Below are 23,980 nucleotides of genomic sequence, written 5' to 3' on the forward strand. Positions count from 1 at the left end.
AAACTTGAACTCCAAATGACAGAGCTCTCTTTTAGGTTCCTGTAGCTCAAGACTGGCAGAATCTGGATTTCTGTTCCTCTTTTACTCCAAATCCAGAGGAGGCTTTTTCTACATTTCAGAAGATGTCTCTAATCTCAAGAAACTCACACACATGCCAAGTCCCCAGTGCCAGCACCAAGAGTAGGTATATGTGATCTATCAGAGGACTTAGTGGTTCAGAATGTTAGTTTAATAGGAATATGCAGAGGTCTGATTCCATAGTGCCATGCTGTTTGCAAGATAGCATTAGCATAGCAACAAATGACACTTAATAACTGGAAACAGGGGAGGAAGCCATCCCAGGTGGGATGCACATCAAAGTATAAGAACAGAAATGGCCTTCCAGAAAATAAGGGCACTATATTGTGAAGGGAGGGAATTGGACTTTTTAAAGGATTTAGATGGAATGTTCCCTTATCCTAGGATGGGTCTCCATGGGGGACGAAAAGCTCTGGATAGGATTGACCTCTACGACTGTGTCTGGAGCTAGGATTCCCACACCTGTCTCTCTGTTATTCATTCAGTAACAGCACTGGGCATCACTTTGTATCCAGTTTTGTGCTCATCACCCAGAACCCTTCAGAAAATGTGGTTTTGAATGTGAAGAAGCAGAGCTTGGCCCGTAGAGGACAGTCCATAACCTTTGGACAATGATGGTGGGTCTTGATTTGCAATACTGATTGTTGCTTCCCTTTCATTCCCCGCATCCTGTTCCAATGACCCATAAGGAATCATGTCTCTTTGAGGCTTAGAAAGGCACCCTTCTCAGCCAGACCTTCTGGGTCTCCACTCTCTGCCTCCATTCACCTAGTCCTCTGTACTGTGGCACCCACCTTGTCCCTTTACCTGGACTGTCCTTGTCTTATTTACTGTCTACTGAAGTGTAGCTCACCCCTCAGGGCTTAGCTTACAAGCTATCTTCTTCAGGACCCTGCCTAGCTTCTTCACTCATCCTAAATTCCTTCTGTTCCAGGCATACACAGAAAGTATCTCCATTCCAACCTCTTTGTTGTTCTGCCTTGTCATAGCCCAGCCTGGCAGCCTTTCTGTATTGTCAAGGCCAGGAACAGGTGTCCTTATTCCACCATTTAGCACAGTGCCTGGCACTTAGTTGCTGTTGTCTGTCTTTTAAAAATACCCAAACAGGATGTCCTTGAATTTAATTGAATTAAGATTGTAAAGTTCAGGTAAACAAACTTATACTATGAATGAAAACCACCTGAACTTACCTGACTCAAAAATGATAGTTTAATCTCACTGTAATCTTTATTATAACAACTTCTGAACTTATTATTAGCACTACTGATGAAGTTGAAAGACTATTTCATCTGATTTTTGTGTCTTAGGAAACTCTTAATTATTAAATTCCACACTGATAATTAGAATACCCTATTATTTCATAATGTTGGGCAACACTACCCAAGTATCCCTCAATTAATGAAACAGAAGCTGCCTCCAAGTGTGTTGAGGTGAAATCTCATACCTCAGATAAGCTCTGCTCACCAACATGAGCTGTGTTATTAGAGATGGAGAGTATAAAATAAAAAGTCTGTCCAGGCTCTGAAATGATAGTGTTTTACAGGGATGAGTGGCATTTGAGGCTGACAGAATAAGCAAAGAAAAGGAAAGCCTGAAATGGAGATGTGTGTGTGTGTGTGTGTGTGTGTGTGTGTGTATGTGTGTATGTGTGTATCTAAGTGCTTCCTTTCTGTAGAAAAAACAGGGTGTGTGTGTACGTGTGTACTAAGTTCCTGTCAAGAAAAAAAAATTTCTAAAAATTCTGGAGGTGTGTGTGTGTGTGTGTGTGTGTGTGTGTGTGTGTGTACATGTGTGCTAAGTTCATGGCAAGAAAAAAAATTTCTAAAAATTCTAATAGAACCACAATAACTTAAATTATCTTTGGAGTAATTGACAATAGAGGCCAAGCAAGGGACCTTGTAAGACTTGCATTCCAAGGACCCCTTCCAAGTTGGAGGCTGTTATTCTAACTAAATTTTACCCTCCAGCCTTTGAATTCTTGCTGAAACTGGACCAAAAGCTCCACTAAGCAGTTCCTGGAACCCTGCCAGAGATAGGGATTGTCAGAGCCGGAGGGAGGCTTGGGCAGAACAGGCTCTACCTGGGGACACACTCTGGAGCTCAGGAAGGAGAAGCACCTGATCCAGTTTTCCTGGTGTTTCCTGGGCCCTAGGCCGCCCAGGCCTTGCCTCCTGTTCCTCACTCACAAACTGTCCAGTCAATGAAGGAAGTGAGAAGGTACAAGTGCCTGATACACTGCGAACGGCTAACAGTATATAAGTTTCATAGAAGTTCAGGTCACAATGCTCTACTCAGGTTGACTGGGGAAAGCAGCAGCCCAGCAGGGGTCTTTAAGCCTACTCCCCCACCCCCCCACGAGCTGTGACTCACAACCTGTTTGGCACAGCTCTGTCCTCTGGGCTTCCTGAATCTCCCTCTCTAATGCAAAAAGCCTCCGTGGCAGATGTTTTTAAAACAATTATCCTGACAATGCTGCTACTTTCTCCTTCATCAGAGAATTTCTAAAGTGTTTTCTCAGGCTAACTCTTTAGATCACTACGTTTCATAGACTAAGCATTTGGGAAGACTTTTTAGGGGATCCCATTCGATAACTGAGACTCTCAAGGTTGGGTGTGTGTTACTAGGACGGGCAGAATTCTAAGACCTTTCAGGTTCACAGTCCAAAGTAACCTGAGAATAGGGGCGAGGGATTGGGGTGATCTGATGTGGGCACTAATGAGGTGTACGCCCATGGCTTGAGGGAATTTGTCTTTTTAGGTTTTTTAGTTTTCATTTGGGGGAAGAGGAATGGTGGATATGGAGGTATTCAGGCCTCCTCCTGAGTAGCAAGACCCAGTGGCCTCTCCTGAGATAGGACAGGGGTTGAGCTGGGAGGGACAGCGCTGGAGCGCCGCGCAGTTCCCAGAACTGGGGAAGGGGTCGCCCGGGGCTAGAGCCTGGCGGTAGCGGGCTGACAGCGGGGGTGGATTCCCGGGCCCGGGCGGGGCGGCCACGCGAGGCCGGGCTGGGGGCGGGGCGGGGCGGGGCGGGGCGGGGGTTGTGGGGGAGACAGGGGGGGGGGGGCGAAGGGGGGGGGGGTCGCGAGGGGGGAGGAGCCGGCGGCGGAGCAGGGCGGCGGCGACTTTGGTGAGCGCTGCGCGGACGCGGCCCGGCGCTCGGTGGGGAGCGCTGCCGGAGATCCGCCGGGAGAGGGGCTCGGGAGGGTGCGGGGCCCCTGCACCCGGGCAGGGATGAGCCACGCGGCCGCCAGCTGCCACGGTCATCCTTTCCCGGCTCGCGAAGCCCTGCAGCCCTAGGCGAAGGAGTAAGGCGGAAAGCGCCGCGACCCGGTCCTTGAACCCTTCTCCTGGCCCCGGATTCATTCTCTCTCTCTCTCTCTCTCTCTCTCTCTCTCTCTCTCTCGTTTGCTGATTTTCTTCCTTTTTCTGACTACTTTCAGCCTTAGCTACTCCCACCCCACCTCCCAGGTACCTTCCGCTCGTATAGACCCCAGTCTACCCCCTCCGGATTGAATCACCTCTGCCAGGGCCCGGCCTCTGCTCCCCAGATTTCTGCAGCCACAAAGACATGGGTGAACCCCACCCCAGCCTGCACACCCATATCCTTCTTACACCTGCCACAAAGGTGCTTAGCTGGCCAGCAAACTGGACCTCCCCGCCCCCCCCACCCCCCCGCCCCTTTCAGAACTCTTAACTGGAGTCCAACAGCAGGAGACTTTTCTGATCCCGAGCTTCGGGAACAATTTGACCCACTTCCCAAGGAGCTGGTGTGAGGCCAACCATGCTTTTTGGTAGAGACACCTGTCTTGTCTCCCAGCTGACGACCAAGAACACTTCTTGTCAATATGTGCCAGCATGTTCCCCGATTCCTTCTCCAAGCTATGAAACTTGCTGACCACTGTTCCCAGAGACAAGGGCCAGGGGGCTTGGTCACTTAAGTCTGCCAAAGCCATTTGCACCCTCTACCCCCACACCCTGAAGGTTCCTAGAATTCTCAAAGGCACCTTTCTAGGGTCTGTGCCTAGCATCCTCTCTCATGTGAGTCCCTGTCTGCTTCATCGAGAACCCTAGGCATGGTCATGGGGGCTCCCCTGTAACTCCATGGCTCTCCCTTCCTTCTCTATTAGAAACTTTCCCTTTCCTTTCCAATCACCACCCCCTCTGGATTGGCCCAGGCCATCTGGGCAGTGTTCAGTCCTCAGGGCCTGAAAAACTGGGCTGGGACCATGTAGGGACAGAACCTGTACTAGGCAGCACAAGGAGAGTAGCCCCTGGGCAGGCCTGGGCTTGACGGTCAGCCTCTTAGCATTGTTGGCTGTTTCACATAGTTTGGAATCAGGTTTGAGGGCTTCTTGAAGAGAGGAGGCAGAGCAGGGGCTGTTTTCCTACATGTTTCTGACTGTCTTGTGTTGCTATGGTGACGGTTTTGCCTCTCTTCCTCCCCCTGACTCTTCTGGGAGCTGGTTTTTATTGGTCTGTTGTCCTGTCTTTTATGGCTCTAATTTCTCCTTTCTACTTGCTCTGAAATAAACAGTCATAAACATGGGCACTGGGCCCAGGCTGGGGGCTGGCAGAACTTTACCTCCTGTAGGCCCCAGGCTCCTGTGAAGGGAGGAGAGGGAGTGAGGTGCGGTGTGATGGACATGCCCACACTTCTTTCTGCTCTCAGCTTTGGGGAGAAGGCTGTAGCATCCCAGGTAGGGTGTACGGCAGGCAACACACTGCTGGGGTGACAAACATCTGAGGTAGCTCACTGAGGTGTTTTGATGTTTAGGATAGGCTACAGGAAAGGGCTGCCCTCCAATTTGCAGATGAGACAACTAAGCTCAGAGCAAGTGAGTTGTTTTCCATGGGGTCTTACTGGTGTTAGCTGAAGGTGTCAGCCAGCCCTCAGCTTTGCTTAAACGAAGGGAAGTCATGGAACTGGATATGGATCTGCTAGGCTCCCACTCTGCTGGGTTCCCTCTTTGTGCTCCTAGGGGGACTCCCTGAAACCCACCCCTCATGAAGCTCACTGGGAAGGGCTATGGCTGGACCCCCTGTGAAGGCAGGCTGCCTGTCATGCCCTTTGTGCATCCTGAACCCCAAGTGCTGGAGACCCAAGTTGAGAGCAGAGCGAAGCCACTTGTGACTTCCTGTTTTTATTCAGCACTGAGAAGAATTCAGTTTGCTTGTACTCCCAGAGCCTAAATGTAACCGGATGAGTCAGGGACATAGAGACAGGCATGGGAAAGGAGTTCCCAGAGAGCTCAGCCGGGGACCGTAGGGTCACCCACTCTCCCATTAGCGACACTCTCCAGTGACACTGCCCCTCCCTTCCTGGTAATTTTTCTCTTCATTGCCTTCTCCCCCTTTATATGACTATGCTTTAGGTTTCTATAGGGAAGCATGAAAAGACAAGAGCACCAACAGCCTCCTTGTCAGCTGTTGACCGAGAGGAAGTCAGTTCCCTTGCATGGACCTGTTTCTGTCTTTAAAATGGACTTGACAGCATCTGTATATTTCCTATTGACTGTTGTTTATTTTATTAGGATGGGGTGAAATCACCTACAAGTTGTGGTTTGAATGGTTGGAAGGCTGAAAGATCTTTAATGCCCTAGATTCTGTTGGGAGATCTCAAGTTAAAGAGATACCTGACCCACCATCCACAGGTTGAAACTTATAGAATAATTAAGCCTCAACACCTCAGGGTTAAAGGCAGTCTCTGAAGTTATTTCATATAGTTGATGTGGAGTGCATACCTTCATTTATGCACCTTATATTTATGTACCAAATACAGCATGGGGATCTTGGAGGTACCATCTCTAAACAATGTGGTAAAATCTAGAAAGAGATCATTATACTGAAGTCAAAGGGATGTTGTGACAAGGGGAAGGGTAATGCAGAGTCCAGAGATGGCTCTTGATCAGGTCATCTGTTAGAGTTGAATCAGGAGGCCTGAGCTTTGTGGCTGAATTACAGCAGTCTTACTACTGTCCTCCTGGGAGGCCCTCATCTGGCCTTCGCAGTGTGGGGTGATTACTGAGGGAGAGCCCCTCCTTCAGCTCTGATGAGCGGGGCTGGAGCACATGGCAGGGAGCCAGCCCTGCCTGCCTCCATGAGTTTTGACTCATTCATTCATAGTAGCCTCTGGTTCCTGCTTCATCTTGGTTAAAAATCTTTTCTCTGGAGTCTCATGAATTCCCTGACAAGGCCTTATAGTGATCAGGAAGAGGATTTGGGAATCAGACATGAGTTTAAGCTCCATTACTGGTGTGTTCTCCTTGTGGGATCCTGAAGGCCTATCTAACCTCACAGAGCCTCAATTCTTCTATCAGTAAAATTGCAATACTTAGTTACACTTGGCTTCGAAGAATTAAATGATCTTAATATGCAGTTATATGGTCTGGCATGGTGCCATCTCACAATAAACTTGCTGTTATTTAGTTGTATTGATTAGAAAAGGGTTCTCCATTAATGGGCCTCTGGGTCCTCTTAGAACCCTAGAGATAGTTCCACGAACGAATTCTGTCCCTCAGAGAGCCATTCATTATCTAGGAAGGTTAAAAATTGCCCACACTCAGACTCCTAGCATTGCTGGTTAATCTTCACGTTATCTCTCACCAGATAAGCCGTGTTCTCCACCTTCTTGACAGCATACTGATCTCCAACACTTTTTTGTTTTCTCAAAAGGAATTAGGTTTGAAATAGAAGCAAGCATCCCGAGTTTTAGAAACATGTTTTACCTGTGAGAGTCCTTTAAGATAAATGTTTTATTTTTTTTAAATTCTGGACATGTTTAGATCCCCCCTCATTTTCAAATGAGCATACACATGTGTATATTTTTCCCTGAACAAATATTTCAACTCTATGATTTTAGTATTCTTGTCTTCATTTCACAGTTAAGGAAATGGGGGAAAAGGTAAAGTTACATGCATAGTGTCTGGTAGCTAGAAAGTGACAGGGCCAGAATTTAAAACTAGGTCCTGCTTGTTCTTTGTGTCACAGTACACAATCTTGTCATTTCCTTGGCTGGTATGTCAGTGGCCTAAAATAATTGTGTTAGGAGAATGCAAGTGGATTTTAATAGAGGTGGAACTGGTCAGTGCTATAACTCAGACTCGTAATAAATATTTAGAGAGTTTATTAGGGATTTGCTCTCACTGTAGCATTAACAGAGCTTTCTGCAGCTGGCTGAGAATTTATTTTTATAAGTGATGAACGGAAGAGAGGTTTGACATGTCTGAGCTAAGAGCGAGCAGTTGATGACATTAGTAGTTTCTTTAGCACTAGAATAGATTGCTGGTTTGCCATTAAAATAACCCTAATCTTTGGACAGGCCAGAATGTTATCATTGAACTTATGAATGGAAAACTTCATAGGTGCTTTCTGAGATGTGGACACTGTAGATGCAACATGGTTAGAATGAGTCTGGGGTGGGGGGTTGGCTCTTCAAATGCAAGAGTGGTATGGATTCAATCTGTCAGTACAGCTCATGGGAAGAAGATGAAAGTACTGAAAAGAAATTACAGAATTGTTCCCTAGCCTTCCCTAGGTAAGTCAGAAGCCCAGCTTTCCTTGCTTAAGAACCTTGCTGCCCCAACTGAAGACAGGCGCCATATTTCCCAGCAGTCTGTTTACCAGGTCCAGCTGAGCTCTGTAGACAGATGTGTTACTATTCGCAATTATCTCAGGGCTTGAGTCTGGTGTCTGCTTACTTAATGACTTCACTTTCTAATAAAAATTCTATATGGCATAGATAATTAGATTTTTAAAATGAAACTGGGAAATAGAGTACCCCAAAGAGTTTAATTGCAGGTTTATGATGGATCAAGCATAAAAATGGGATCATTCATTCATATAAGGAATTCATACCGTGTGGGTTCCTGGCCTCCATTGCACTGGAGTGGGAGCATACCGTGATCAGTGTGGAATCATTCCTGCCCTCAGGTAGTGCTCATTCCACAGTAGAGGCAGAGGATGAAGCACATGCTCCAGTGTGATCGCGGCTGGGATCACACAGCTAGAGGAGGAAGGAAATATTGTTTCAATGATGACTAAACAGAATTCACTCTCTTCTATGTACATGTGATCTGAGGAGCATCTCAGTTCCCTCTGGCATATTTTACAGATAGGCAGCATGAAACACAAAAACACATGGCTGGGAAGACTAACCACCTGGGTTCAGCTCTTAGTACCCAGCCTCACTTCTAGGATAAGGGAGCAGCACATGCCTGGGCTTCTGTTTCCCTGTTCATAGAACAGGAAAGTTAGATTTAGTGACTTAAAAGGACTTTTCTTGTAAGCCTTTAGGCTCATTTTCCTCAATGAAGAAGGGAGACCTGGCAGCCTTAGAGGACCAGCATGTTGAGAGGGAGCTAGGGGTAGGGAGAGTCAAGGGTGAGTCTTTAGAAACCTCTCAAAGAACAGGGAAACCTGGCTCCCTCCCAGGAAGGGAGCCATGTTCAGATTGAGCATCCCCCAAATAATTGGACATCAAGGCTGATGACAACTGAAAATCAAGGAAGGACACAGGAATGAAGCAGAAGTCCTAAGCTGTTCCCATGTTCTAGAACTTGCACTAATGTGAGTGGAGAAGAGGGATTGGTCCTCTGGGTTTTGAGTTAATGTCTCTAAAATTTTTTTTGGCTTGATGAGCCTCAGCTTCATAACTAAATTAAAATACACATGAGGAGCCATGAATACTATACTTAGCCCAGGGCCTTCTGGTTCTCTCAAGCCCTTTGGCAAATAGGTCTTGACCCATGCTTGAGCAGTGTTGAACTGGATCCAAGTCACCCAAAGTAGAGAGGCAGCATGACGCGGATGGGGGCATAAATGGAGAGTCAGAAAAGACCAAGGGTCTTATGTCCACACCACCCACCCACAAGCAACCTGAACTTTGACAAGTTGTCTCATTTTTTCCAGTTTTATGTTCCCTTTGGTACAATGTGGATAGTCACATCTAAGGAGCAGTATAAGATCTTGTCAGTAAGATAATACTAAGCATTTGATAACTATTTAGGGCAATATTCTGAAGAACATGTGGAACAGATATTAACCCCAGCATATGGTTGGGGAAGCTGAAGTCCAGAGGTATTTAATTATAGGAACTTGCATAATGTTGCCTCACCAGGAAGATGGCATAGCTGGTATCTGTAACCATGCATGTGCCTTTCACAGCTAGTTTCTCTCTACCACCTACACTGTAAATAAGAGCCATGCTCATGTGTGAGGACTGTGGCATTTTAAGCAAGTATCTTGGTAAAATACTCATTTCAAAAAGGTAACAAGTCATGCTAGCTGGAGATATCTCTATACTTTAAAATTGAAATAAATCAAATCAAAGAAAGCTTGTGTTTTAAATATTTCCCTGTGTCTGGCCGATGTCCTTTAGGGTGTTCTTTGCTCAGCCCACTTTGTCAAAGGATGCCATCCAACAGTAATGAGCTGAGCCGGAAGTCTGTGCAGCATATGGCTTTGCTGAGTGGTGGATCCCTCCCGGTTGAGGCAGGTGCTGTGCAACTTAATTTTCAAATCCTTCCCTGGGACAGCTGGTGATCCTAGGAATACAAAAGAACTATGTTCTCAGCTTACAGAATGACAGAGTGTGTCACTTCTGTATTCTACCTAAACTGAGGGGGGGATGGATGGATGGATGGATGGATGGATGGATGGACAGATGGATGGACGGATGGATGGATGGGTAGACGGATGGATGGGACAGGATGGGAGACACTAGGATGAGAGGAATAAAAGGGCAGAGAGAGAGAGAGAGAGAGAGAGAGAGAGAGAGAGAGAGAGAGTTTTCCAAGACTGGAACAAGAGCTAGTTACTACAACTCTGAAATCCAGAGAAGTGGGCTTTTCCTGGAGATTCTCGAGATATTTTGAAGCAAACAGACCTGAGCTGGGATTGTGGCTCTTCTCTTGATCAAATTCCTTAAATTTGTGAAGTTTTCAAGTTTGTGGACTGAGGTTTAATAATGTTTGTGTTTCATGGATAATATGATGGAAAAGTGAATTAAATATTTGTCAGCTTCCCTTTTTATTTGGACTTTGAATAAAATTTGTTTGTAAAGTTTAGCTGCTCCTGTTGGTTCCTCTTTATTGTTCTAGGTGGGAAATGGCATGAAACTTCCCCTCCTTCCTCTGAAAACCCATCCCTGAATCTCCCCAGAAAAGTCCCTTCCTCCAGGCTCCTGTCTCTAGCTTGTGAGCCTTCATTCTATGGTATATACAGAATGAATCTTGGTGTGCTATTAACGGATCATAACAAGGATAATCAAGAATCAGTTTGTGTACACACTATGCTGTCAGTCTCTTTGCTCATTTCTTATATCTCAAACACACATTTTTTTTTCTGGAGTGTTGAGATTTCAAGTCTGGGCTCTTGTGTATCTTCATAAGTAATAAATAGGGTCATAAGTCATTTTCCTGACATAAATATATATGTTCCCTTATTGTTAAATCCAATTCCAAAATGCTCTGAAAGTAGAATTTTTTTCCATAACTCATTTGGAAGCAAAAGCTAGCCCAGTATGACAGAAGACTATTTATAGATCTAATTTCTCAGGATGGATGAATTGCTCAGCAGAAAGGTGAGTATCAAAGACCCTCCTGGGGCTATACATAGTAGGTGGTTTATGAACTCTGTTTCTTGTGGTTTATGAACTTTGTTTCTTTTCAAAGCCTAGAGGATTCTGAATTTAGAAGCACATCTGATCTGCACAAAGCAATTCAATGAGGGCTTCTGGACCTCTAATGCAAAGTACCTACAGATGCTTGAGGTATCCCTAGGGTTAGGAAAACACAGCCAGCTGTGCTAGCCTGGCAATATGCTGGTATAGTACATGGTTCATTTCATTCTGATCAAAAGCATTAACAGTCGTATTTTTCCATTTCAAATAATTAGAAATGAGTTAAATGAACATATTGTTAGGAATAAAACAGCAACAATTTGTTCAAACACAGATTCCAAAAGTTTCATGGGGACAAATTTAAAACAAATTTCTTAAAGGTGAAAATTTTTTTTGTTGTTGTTTTTTGTTTTAATGAAGCATGACTTATAGTCAAGTTTCACATTGGCACTGGGGGAAGGTACAAGGGACTTTTTCAGTCTGACTCATCACTTTAGCCTTGTGAGGAGGAACCAGGGCATGAGAGGGAGCATGGGGAAGTGAAAAACCCCAAGCAGAGCGTGAGAAGTTCTTGGCTCTCCAATTGGATCCACTCTTGACTTACTGAGTGACGTCGGGCTTCTTGCTTCCCTTCTCTGACCCCTAGGAACAGAGTCTAAGTAAATCCTGAATCTGGATATGGAAGCCAGGCCTCCAAAGGACAGGGTCAAGAGTGAGAAGGGGGTTGTACTAGCTGCCTGCTAGCTGTCTCCTGTGGCTTCCATCCAGCCTGGGCAGACTCAGGGACATAGGAAGACCTGCCTAGGTTTCTTCGGGACCCTTCTCTCTTAACACTGATCTTTCTGCGTGCCTTTGCTGCTGTGTTTCTGATGCAGTTTCACCCCAGCGCCTCCACTTTCATTCTCAAGGCCAGCACCAGCAAGGGCCTGCTGGCTGCTGGACCAAGCAGATGGTGATCACAGCCCTGATGTGGCAGGCATCAGTGGTTGCCCTGCTCTCTATGGTTACAAGTTAAGGCCATGCTAGGCATTGTTGAGGGCTGTCAGAGAGGGCTGGGACAGTTTCCTATTAGAGAGTAGGGGACCATGGCTAGATTGATTCAAGAAAATGGAGGAGCGTAGAGTCTACTCTTATAGTTTGCCTCTCTTTAAGCCAGGTAATAAAATAGGAGACATTTAGGCAAAGGAACTGTGGAATCACAGCCCAACCAAGACTTTTCCCTCTCCTTTCCTTTCTCTCATTTTCTATTTCTTTGCCCTTGAGTTTATGCTTGATATATCATAATTCTGACTTTTGCCCTGTAGAAATTTGAATGTTTTTCCAAAAGAATTTGTGGGGTTTGACAAGTCAGTGACTCTGTATTCTTTGAGGGCCTGCCCTGCTTATCCAGAGGAGATTCTCCCTCAGTAGTAATTGTGACAGGACCAGGAGATGTGAACATGGTAGGTGATTTCCATGGTGAAGTGGGGTCTTCCAAGCCTTTGACTAGCACAGACTGTTAGAGATTTACAATAGCTATAAATATGACCTGCCACAGGGCACACTGAGCTGAGGGTAGGTGTGGGGTGCTGGACTTTATCTATTACAGAGCCCTAGACGTGTGTGTGTGTGTGCGCGCATGCGCACATGCCACAACACTAATGTGAAGGAGGTCAGAGAACAGCCTGACAGAGTCAGTTCTCTCCCTCTACCATTGGGTCCCGGGAATCAAACTCAGGTTGCCAGGTTTGGCAGCAAGCACCTTAAACCAGATGAGCCATCTCACTGGCCCTATTGTGCACATATAATATGCTATGTGTGAAATGGGGTAAAGTGTGTGAGAATGGTATGTTTGAGAGGAGATCAAATGTGCATGGTGTATGTCTAATTGTATGGATATACTATAAATGAGTATGTGAGTATGCATAGTTTGTGAGTGCATGTACATGACTCTGCATGGCTTGTGTGTGAGAGTGTTGCTGTGCTGCACATGTGAGTGTGTGTTACGAATATGCATGGTGTGTAAGTGGGTACATGAATGTGTAGTGGTGAGAGCATATGGATGAACTGCATGGGTATGCGTGGTATGTGCTAGGTGTCAACATGTAAATCCATATTGGAGTGCATGAATGTACATGGGAGGGCCATGTATGTGTTCTTTTAGATGTAGGGCTGTGCTGCCTCAGGCAGGGACCTCCAAGTTTTATAGACATGGCCCTGGCTGCTGTGTGGCTCGTAAGTGGACCTGATTTTTCTTAGCTGAAGCTGAAGGATTTTCTGAAACCTTTCAGGGATCAGGGACCACAGAAAAAGGCAGGGCTAAAACTAAGTGGCAGAATGCAACTAAGTTGTGTCTCCTAGGAGAATTTTCTGATCCTTCTATAAGTCATTCTAAATGGTTTTTTTTTTTTTTTTTTGTCTTTTTGAGACAGGGTCTCCCTGTAGCACCTGGAATTCACTATATAGACCAAGCTGGCCTCGAACTCACAAAGATCTACCTGCCTCTGCCTCCTGAGTGCTGGGATTAAAGGCGTGCACCACCAGGCCTGGCCTAAATGTATTTTTTAAAACAAAGCATTTGAGCATGCTCCTTTAGAAATAAAGAAGACTCAAATGCAGGATTTTTTAAAAATAAGGGACTAAGAATATATTCCATGATGTTTAATACAGTAAATTGGTAGAAGTGGAAAAGAAAGGAAGAAAGAGGCACTCGGGAACTGTTGAGCTGCCTCCACTCCTGTGGAACCGCCACCTGCTCTGCGTTTATGCCTCCTGCATGTTCTTACAGGTCAAACCAGCATGGGGCTTAGCAGAATCTGGGACTGGCTGCGAAAGAGAAGGAACAGGAGTAAGGGTGATTCGTGGCTGCAGTTTTGCTTACTGAGCTGAGGAAGGTTAGGGCCTGTGGTCAGAGAAGGCGGTGTCCTGCTGCTGTCCCTGGGTACTAGGCCTGCCTCTGCAGCTCATCTTGCCTGGCCTTGTGAGGCCTACTTCTTCCCTCTCTGATCCCCAGTTCACCTGTCTCTAGTGAGAGTGTGATAGGTGCCTTTTAAAGCTAGATTGGGAGATGGGGATGGTCCTGCACCCCAGCCCCAGAGGCTCCTGAGGTGGGTGGGAGGCAGTAAGTTCTAGTCTGAGTTATTACCTTGAAGAGCCTCTACTCTAGGTGTGAAAACTCTCTGAGTGGCTGGGGGTGAGTGTGGAAATCACGCCAGCGTGGATGCTGCACTTTACATGTATCCTCCACTTGGTCCTGACTTTAAGTCCCTGTGTGCCAGGGCCCCGTCCTTCCCTCTCCTCACACTGCACTTTTGGTTACTTGCTAGTAAGATAGTAGGTGTCATAAATTTATCTGTTAAACCTCAAATTCAGGAAACAGCTTGAGCTCATATAAACTAAAATAGCTACATTGTGCTTGCTGTTTTGTGGTGTATATATGTGAGTTATTTTTTTAACTAATAATTCTCAGGTTACCCAAACTCAAGATAACCCCTAAGTTTTCAATGAATTATTAAATCTTCTATTATATTTTAAAATGTTTTTTATTTATTATTATTTTATGTGTATGTGTGTATTGCCTGCATGTATGTAAGCGCACCCATGTTGTGTGTGCAGTGCCTTCGGAGGACAGAAGAGACTGTTGGATCCCATGGAACTGGAGTTAGGGACAATTATTAGCTGCCATGTGGGTGCTGGGATTCAAACCCGGGTCTTCTGCAAGAACAGCCAGTGTTCTTAACTGCTGAGGCAACTCTCCAGCCCCCCAAATCTTCTATCATATTAATAAAAATAAATTATGTTTTTCACTAAATGTTTAGCTATGAATTAATACTAGCCATCTTCTTGGCAATCTTTTGTATATAGTTCCCAGGCATCAAGCAACCTTGCAAGGCATATATATTGTTTAAAAATTGTATTTTATGTGTATGAGTATTTGCCTGCATGTATTTATGTGTACCACATGCTTGCAGTGCTGGTAGAGCAACCTTGCAAGGCATATATATTGTTTAAAAATTGTATTTTATGTGTGAGTATTTGCCTGCATGTATTTATGTGTACCACATGCTTGCAGTGCTGGTGGAGGCCAGAAGAGAGCATTGGATCCCCTGGAACTGGAATTAACAGGTGGTTGTGAGCCACCACATGGGTGCTGGGAACTCTACCCTGGTCCTCTGGAAGAAGAGCAAGTGCTCTTAACCCCTGAGCCAGCTCTCCAGCCCCTGCAAGACATATATTTTTGTTCTTCCTTTAGGGATAAACAGACACAAAGAATGCTTTTTTTCTGAAATTGCTTTAAGATGGAACACCCAAAGTAAGCAGTGGGACTGAGGTCAGTCCATTCTGAAAGTCCTCCACCTCCTCATACCACAGTTCACACTGCTTCTAGGGCCACAATTTTATTATTTCAGGAAAAGAAAATCCTGTTTTCTGGCCATGAGATGGCCCATAGATCTCAGAAAATACAGTCCCAGCTTGATTTCTTAGCCTTTTTCCCAAATGGAGTTTCATGGCTCGCCCTACCTTAATGTATGTAAATTTCATGCAAATAGTATCTTCTGTTTGCCATGTGTTTCCAAAGTGCCAGACACTGCTCTGGAAACTTTCACATGTGTCATGTAATGGGAGAAGATGCTGGGTGCTCATTACAGAGAGAGCAAAACTTAGACGCAAAGTGTTAGTTATTTACCCGAAGGCAGATAGCATAGGAAAGACTGTGGCTTGCCGTGTGCAGGAGTCACTCATAGAGCACAGTTCCAGAGAGGGGTTGGTATGAGTGTTTGGTATTATGCCTTGGCCTGGAATGGAGGTACCTTGTTAAAGCAGGAGAGCAAGTCCTGCTGACCCTTCAGCCTGTGCCCTCACGGTGCTGGGCTATACCCAGTTTCTGTCTGTGGTTGAAACTCAAGTCCGTGGTTGTGGAGAGAGGCACACTTCCTTTTGGCTTTTCTCACGTTGCATCAGCCTACACAGTGGTTGACATGTTTTTATTGGCCAAGACTCTTTTTTTTTTAGTTTCGTGGCTCATTATGTGAGTTGCGTATATTATGTATTAACTCCATTTTACAGAAGAAAATATGGGAATGATTTACCCGAAATCACTCAGGATCTGTACCCTCTTTCCAAAATGCTCTCTTTACCTCGACAGATCCTTAGATTCACTTCTGACATGAAAATCTTCTGGAAGCCTTCCCCTATTCCCATCATATTTACCCATCTGCTCTTCCATCTACTTGCTTCATGGACATCTGTTGATTATCCACAATCAGGTACTTCTATGGGTCAGTTTCTGGGAATTCAACAGTGAACTAGATAGACAAAACTTCATGACCTCACAGAGCTTATATTCTGTTGGGAAAAGATAGACCATTATACATAAACAAGTAAAACACTGGTAATAGGTTCCATGAAGCTGAGATAGGTGTAGAGATTGAGGCCTGGCTGGGAGGAAGTACAGACACAGAGTTGCTATTTTAAGCCGAACGAATGGTTGGCAAAGACCTCACCAGAAGGTGGGGACTGTGTGAAGACCTGAAGGAAGTGAGAGATTGAACCCCCTGTGGACAGTCAGGGGAAACCACAGTCCAACCAGAGCCTCAGCAACTGCCAAAGTAGGGATGCAGTGTGCCTGGCCTGATGAAAGGACAGTCAAAAGGCTGGTGGTCACCACTGAGCAAATAGGTGGCTGATTCCAGGTGATGAGGATTCCAGCCAGTCTGTGATTTTAGTACCTCCTAGTACTCCCTCTGACAAGAATATAGACTTCATGTTTACTGTCTCTGGTTGACCGGCATGCCTGATGTTAGCCTGTGCACCCAGAGGGCAAGCCTGGGCTTGTCTTTTAATCACATCTCTAGCACACCCCTGGAGGCCTCCGGCAGAGGGAAAGTTCAGCTTTTATAAATACCTTTGCTCCTTTTCTTTCTTTTATCAAAGTCAAGAGTCTCGTAGTTAAGATTATTTGAAACATGGGAATGCTGGTGGCATGCTAGCTCCACACTCCACTTCGCTAGTTCCTTGTTCAACAGCCATCAGACAATGTTACTATGGAATGGTTGAGCTGCTAGGAAAAATCTAGAAGTGGAAGTTATAGAGGCGAGTATTAACTGGAGTCTGAGGAAGAGGAAGAGGGTGTCCCAGAGCCCCCAGAGATTACCAGCACTGGAGATCCCTGCAGGGGACCAGTGTTTATATTGTGTGATTGCAGGGCTGGAACCAGGAGGCTCTCTAGAAACACTAAAGCATACTGGGATTTCAGCCAGGACTTTTCATTCACCACTGTGCTGACTCAGAGGGTAGCAGGGGAGACCTTTCCAGAAAGAAAAGCACCTTCTCCTCTGGTGGGACACTTGCACTCACAGAGCAGAGGACTGCTCTCTGAGAAGCTTGAGCTTCTTACCTGGAATCAGCACTGGGGAATACATGGACTGTAGAAGAGCAGAGAAGGCTATGGTGAGCACCTGGTCTTTGGTGACCATGAGGGTCAGGGACCTTGTGCTGCCTACTTCACCTTTCTGTGCCTCCCAAACTGAATCCTGCACCCTCTGTGCAAAAGGCCTTAGCAACTTGTACCAGCTTAGAGCAGTCAGAAGATAGCCATTAGTGGAAACTGAGGATAGAAGACATCCTGAAGTCTGGAAGAGGTCATTAGAGCATTTTTACAAGCGAATAGTGAGCTTGAATTTTCAACCAAAGTGCATGTGTATATGTGAGTGTGTGTGTGTGTGTGTGTGTGTGTGTGTGTGTATGTGTGAGAGAATGTATGTGTGAATGTATGTGTATGTAAGAAAGAGTGTATGTGTATGTGTGTATATATGTATGTATGTGTGGGGGGTATGTATATATATGTGTATGTGTATATGTGATGTATATATGTGCAAATGTGGCACATGTATATGTCTGTGTACTAGTTGTCTTACTGTGACATACCTGACATAAATAAGTTAAGTGAAGAAGGGTTTCTTTTGGCTCATGACTTCAGAGGGTTTCAATCTATCATAGTGGGAAAAGGTTAACATGGCAACTCAGTTCATGAGGTCAGTGGAAGCATATGGCAGAGACTGACATCCCACCAGACCAGGATGCAGGAAGTGGGCAGAAGTAGCATACACCCAAGGACTGGTCCCCAGTTACCCACCTCTTTCAACTAGGCCATATTTTCCATAATGTCCAGGTCTTCCCAAAATAGTGCCGCTGGTTGGAGACCAAACTTCTAAAGCATGAGCCTATATGGGACATGAGATTCAAATCAAAACAATATGCATGTCATGGCTGTAAAATGTGGAGTATTTGCTCATGAGTGTTGGGAGGAAAGTAATTCTTTTTTAGTTGGTGGGTCAGGTGGTAGGTTTACTTAAATATAATATAAAGGAAAAAAACAAAGATTTGTCCTAATTTTAATTCAACAACTATTTTTGAGAGATTAACTAACTGCACAGGCACTTTAAGAAACCTGAGTGGGAGCTGGAGAGATGGCTCATTGGTTAAGAACACTGACTGTTCTTGCAGAAGACCCGGGTTCAAATCCCAATACCCACATGGCAGCTAAAAACTGTCCATAACTCCAGTTCCAGGGGATCCGACAGCCTCTTCTGTCCTCCGTGGGCATTGCACGACACGGGTGCACTTACCTACATGTAGGCAATACACGCATATGCATAAAATAAAAATAATAAATAAAATATTAAAAAAAGAAGCCTGAGTGGGAGGCTGGAGAGATGGTCTAGAAGTTAAAAGCACAGCTTGTACAGAGGACTGAGCTTAGTTCCCAGCACCTGTATCAGGTGACTTACAGTTGTCTGTGGCTCTACATCCAACACCCTCTTCTGGCCTCTGTGGGTACCTGCATTCATATGCACACACACACACACACACACACACACACACACACACACACAAAACAAATTTAAAAAAAAGCCTGAATGGGTGAGTAGGCCCTGACCTCGGGATGTATTTTTCCTGGCCCAAAGCACTTGTGATAAGATCAGTTGAATTTTCTGATTTGAATGCATGCTTTAAGTTTTTCAAATGGAAATGCTAAATGACAAGATACCTGATCATAAAGAAGGGAAAGTTAATTCTGTGTCTGTCGATGACCTTCTGTGGGTTTTCCTCTCCTCTTGTTCTAATGGTCTTCGTCTTCTGTCCTGCCTCCCTCCATCTTGGAATATTTTAAAATAACAAGGTTTCACACTCTGTACAAACTGCAGAGTGTGAATAACATGCCTACCAGGGACCTCAGTGTACCATGTGATACCTGGTTCTGGATGAAGTCAACATTTGTACAGGACTCAGTTCCTAACAGCTTTGCCCCCAGCTGCCTGTTTGGGCTTTCTTCCAGCTTTTAGAACTACTTTTCCTGACTGATACTGGTATTTGCTTTCTGTAGTTCAGTACAATGCTTTAACAGAATACACATGGGCTGACATAACTGATCACTAGGAGGTGACTGCTTTATTTAGTTGCTATTATAGTCATGAAGGAAAAGGCCAGAATTGTTGCTCAAACTCAGAGGAGGCCTGGTGCTGCATGGAAATAGCGTCTGTGGGTAAAAGGGGGAGGTGGTGCCAAAAGTCAGCCTAGCTTGGGTCAACATCGGAAACCAGTGGTATGAATTGTCATGGGAAGCCACATGCAAGGTGCCAGTGCCCCCCAGAAATAGCTGCTGAGAACTGAGCTTGCTAGCAGAGAGCTGAGCTGATGTAGAATGCCTTCCCTGTCTGTCAGCAGACTGGGATGGCGAGCATAGGGCTAGCCTGAAGTAAGTCTAAATTGATGATCAAGTTGACTCACTCCTGTTGAAAAGGTTGTTTTTTTTAAAAAAAAAATAAAAGGCAAAGGATAATAAAGCAAAGAAAAAGAACAGTAAGGTTTGAACTGAAAACAATAGGAACAAGAAAATTGCATTAGTCACTGGAGTCAGAGCCCATGAACCTCTGTCATGAATGATGGTCTCCTTGATGAGACATGAAGGTCAAGGCTCTTCATGCTTGAGTCCTGGTGAAATCACACTCCCTCTTGGCATTGCCCTTCCCCATGCTGGTTCCAGGCATGCGATGGACAGCCTAGGAATATTTATCAAGAAGTCCTAGAGTACTTCTCTCTTGAGCTCAGGGAGGCTTCCAAGGACCAAAGAGGAGAAGCACCCCTCTATGAGATATTTCAGGCGTTTCACTGTGACCAAATGGAGCCACTCAGCATTATGGGGGTGCCAGCCCATTCCATTTAATTAGATTAAGAGCATTGGTTCTGCTTTTTGTTGTTGTTGTTTGTTTGTTTGTTTTTGTATGCCTCTTGTTTTCTTATTCAGTCACTCCTGATAGAAGGAGCTGGCCTAGAGACCAATGAAAGCTGTAAAACCCTTATGATTTGCTAGTGCTTTAATTATCTTCAGTTTGCACAGGAGAATTTAGGCTAGGGCGGTCTTTTCCTTGTACTCAGCTGCAATAAAGTACACAGGTTTGCTGCTACTGCTTTTAGGTCCTTGCCATATTATTCTGGACCATTGTCTGCCCAGTCTTAGGCCTTAAGTATCTCATGGACCTAGTTCTCTTAGCTGATCGTCCATATAATAGTTGTGAATATAAAATGATCTGGGAAAATGGAGTGTATCAGTCAGTTTTGCTACAATAAGAAATAACCCGCTTATCTCAGTGGCTGAGAGCTACAAGTACCTGCCTTCTATCATATTTCAGAGGCTACAAGTGGGCATCAGTGGTCCTTCTCACATTTCTTATTCCGGGGCCTGGGAAGAAGAAGCACAGACTTTTTGGAATGCGTCAGGCTCATGACAGGGAGATGACAGTGAGAAAAGCGACACAAACCTGAGTGATCTATTGAGCTTCTACAGGGATTTGACATTCTTTATTCCACGCACAATCTGTTTGCTAAACAAGGCACATGCCCCCGTGATCTATAAGTTGTATTTCCTTTCCATGGAAGAGTAGGTGGTACATGCAAGTCACATGGAACCAGTAAGTCTGTGTACTCTTCTAGAGTTGGGAAAACACTTTGGTCTAACACCCACACTGTAAACCTATTATGCAAGATGTCAACATTTTGTTCTTAGGAAAGCAATATTTGATGGCATACAAGGAATGAGCTTATCTCTGATGTCAGTACTTTTGTGAGAAATGGTACTCTAGACTATAGAAACCCCTTGATGGGAGAAATTTTGTGCTGTCTGTCCTTAGGTCTCAGGAGTCAGCCTCGCATTCTCCCTGGAAAATAGTAGGTATTCAGTACACAATATAAGTTGTCCTGAATAAATCTATGAGGTCACAGCTGCTCCAATATTCTGGGAGCCTAAGAAAAATCAAACACAGTAGGTCCTCCATATCTAAGGGTTCTTAATCTTCAGGTCCAGCTAGTTATAGGTAGAAAACATTTGAAAATAGGTTGTTTGTTTTTCTACTAGTGTATCCTGTTCGCATGACTGTGTCAGGTCTCTGATGGTTATGTCGGTGCTGAACATGTACTGATGTCTTTCTTCATCATTATTTCCTAAACAGTGCATCACTACAATGATTTACATGGCATTTGCATTTTGCTAGGTATTGTAAGTAATCCAGGGGTGATTTAAAGTAACAGGGAACATATGCAGAGGTTATACATAAATACTAAGCCATTTTGTAGAGGGATCTATCTGAGCATCTGTGCGTTTAGGTGTCTGGGGGAAATACATCCCCAGTGGATGTTGAGGGATAGCTGTATAATTAAGGTTGCCGTTATCTACTTATGATTAGAACATTTGACAGAGCATGTGTGCTGACTGTATGATAGATGCACACAGTTAACAACTTGTTTCTTAAATTCAACTATAATCCTATCTCTGAAGGTTTTTGCCTCTGTTCTAGAATTCATCATTATGTCAAAGAATTTTAGTGCTGCAAACTCTACCCAAGGTCCCTAGCACCTTGATGACTAGTGTCCTTGAGAGGTTCAGCAGTCACATAGGACTCTTGGCCTTTTGGCCACTGTGACATCTTTCCTAAAGGCTTATGATTCTTCCTGTCTTTTTATTGTGGTTGTTCCTCTCTGGCTTTCCTGGAGTGCAATTGTGACCTCTTCCACTTAGAGAAAAGGAAACGAATATACCAAGACTCTGGGACAGAAACAAAGGCCAGACCATGGGCTCTCCTTTCTGGTGGCTTTATCCCAGGCAGATGAAGCCACCTGAGCTGCTGCCCCTGTGTTCACTCACTGAAGACCCTGAGCCCATTTCTCAATCTGACTATGCTGTATTATTCACATTTGTGGAGTGGGCACAGCAAAATAGCACCACCTGTTTGTTTTGTGTCATGAAGACATAGTGAGGTGATATGTGCAAAGTGTTTGGAGTTTGGGTATTTAGGGTCTGTGTGGACTTCCTGGTTGGACAGGACTTCTAGTCAGTACCAACTCTAGACCTCTTGTTCCTGGGGTGGTTTGGGAAGGAATTTCCCACAACATGGCTTGTTTGAAACACAAAAGACATTCACAGGAACCTTATCCCTCTTTTTCCTAGACCTCTGGTTTGTATCTTATGATTGCCCAGGTCAGGCAATGCTAGTATGCCAGAGGTGGGGTATCCTAGTGTAAAGTGTAAGTCAGGAAACCTGTCCAGAGCCATCCTAGGCAAAGAGGCTCATGGGATTACAGGAAAGGCTAAATGTGTAAGTGAGTGCCCAGCATTCCCAAACTACCCACACAGTAGAAGGCACCCTCTACACTTATCCTCTGGGATGTTGCCACTTAGTCAATCTATTTCCCTCTAAGATGTTGATTAGCGCACACCCTAAGAGGCCAGTGTGAACCACAACATGAACTTGAAAGCAGTGAATGTTATTCTGCTGTCTATGCTGTCACCGAAATTCTGGCATATTTAGTTGAAATCCTTTCATCCTGAGTATTCAGAGGTTTCAAAATTCATTTCATCATCTTCTCCTTTGGTATTAGGATTAACAAATTTCAGCAAGACAAGAAAAGCCCATATACAATGCTGTGTTTCCCCTCCTCCTCCAAAAAATAAAGATGGTTTATTTTAAGAAAGAAAATATAAGGCCTTATTTGCATGTCCTTTTTTTAAAAAAAAATTCTGCTGACATTAGTGAGGAAACATTTATTTACAGCTCCAAAGATGTGCACTGTGCTGAAAACTCTACCTACAATGTTCCCTTGATCTTCATAATGATATTGGGAAATACTTCTTACAATCATTTGTCCCCATTTTTGGAAGAAGGAAAAAAGTACTCGGGCATGTGCATACATGGCCCAGGTCTCATAGCTGGTAACTGGAGGGTACAGGATTTGAACCCTAAGTGCTGAATGTGTCCAATCCATAGTGTATGCTCTTGGAATTGCATAGGAGAGTGGTCAGTGGCCTGATGCCCTGAGCATGTGTATTGAGGAAACTATCTTCTCAGCTGCCAGGGCCAATGTGGATGAAGATTTGGGTTTAATGTAGCTTAAGGAGATTGTCAGTGGACCAGGAAAAGCCCACTGTACAGAGCTCCTACCCCCTTTCCCAGCTGTGGATTGGTGTGTATAGCAAGGACAACTCAGGACTGCTCTAACCTGGCCTCCAGTGGGTAAGCTCTTCCTATGGGCACATTGTTGTTGGCTTCTACTACAGCTGAATGCTACCCCATGATACTTCTGAGCATGTGTTGTCACATCAGAGCTGTAATACCTGGCCTGGCTCAATCAGTTATTTGTCTTCTCATTCAGTGGAAAAATATGTATTGAGTATGTTCCTGGCATTGAGTAAAGTAAAGCCCCTGCATCTATCATCCATCATCCATCTATCTATTTATCGTTCATCTATCTATCTATCTATCTATCTATCTATCTATCTATCTATCATCTATCATTTATCTATCTTTCTGTCATCCATATATTATCTATTATCTATCTACTTATCAGTTTATCCAGCTATTATCTATCATCTATCTATCCTTTATCTTTCTATCATCCATATATTATCTATAATCTATCTACTTATCAATTTATCTAGATATTATCTTCCTATAATCTATTATTTAACTAAAATCTGCCTATTATCTATTATCTATTATCTATCATGCTATGGAAGATATTGTGAGGAAGAGCAGGCTGTGGACTACATGAAAGACAGCATCAGACTGTCCTGATTTCATTAATAATTTCATTATATAAGTGCCCTTATTCTCAGGATACAGATACTAGAGTCCTAAAATCTGAAAAGGGATCACGTCTGCAACTTATTCTCAAATGACCTGAGAGGAAAATGAAAAAAGGAGGGACAAATATGCAGATAGATAGATAGATGATAGATAATAGATAGATAGAT

General features: G+C 44.4%; 1 protein-coding gene across 4 annotated transcripts in view; it reads left to right on the forward strand.

Annotated features, from left to right (window-relative positions):
- The first annotated feature begins 3,162 nt into the window (after positions 1 to 3,162).
- The window catches only part of Fam49a (family with sequence similarity 49 member A), a 110,401-nt gene continuing 89,583 nt past the window's right edge, over positions 3,163 to 23,980 (forward strand). For 2 of the 4 annotated variants that reach the window (XM_008839769.1, XM_029566814.1), the window contains exon 1: positions 3,163 to 3,204. The gene's annotated coding sequence lies outside the window, so the exon portion shown is untranslated. Of the gene's footprint in view, positions 3,205 to 15,921; positions 15,942 to 23,980 lie in introns of those variants that run through there. The other 2 variants (XM_008839770.1, XM_029566813.1) reach the window with 2 other exon arrangements.

The sequence above is a fragment of the Nannospalax galili genome, unplaced genomic scaffold, assembly GCF_000622305.1.
Source record: "Nannospalax galili isolate Female #2095 unplaced genomic scaffold, S.galili_v1.0 scaffold1379, whole genome shotgun sequence".
In the NCBI taxonomy this organism is placed as follows: domain Eukaryota; kingdom Metazoa; phylum Chordata; class Mammalia; order Rodentia; family Spalacidae; genus Nannospalax; species Nannospalax galili.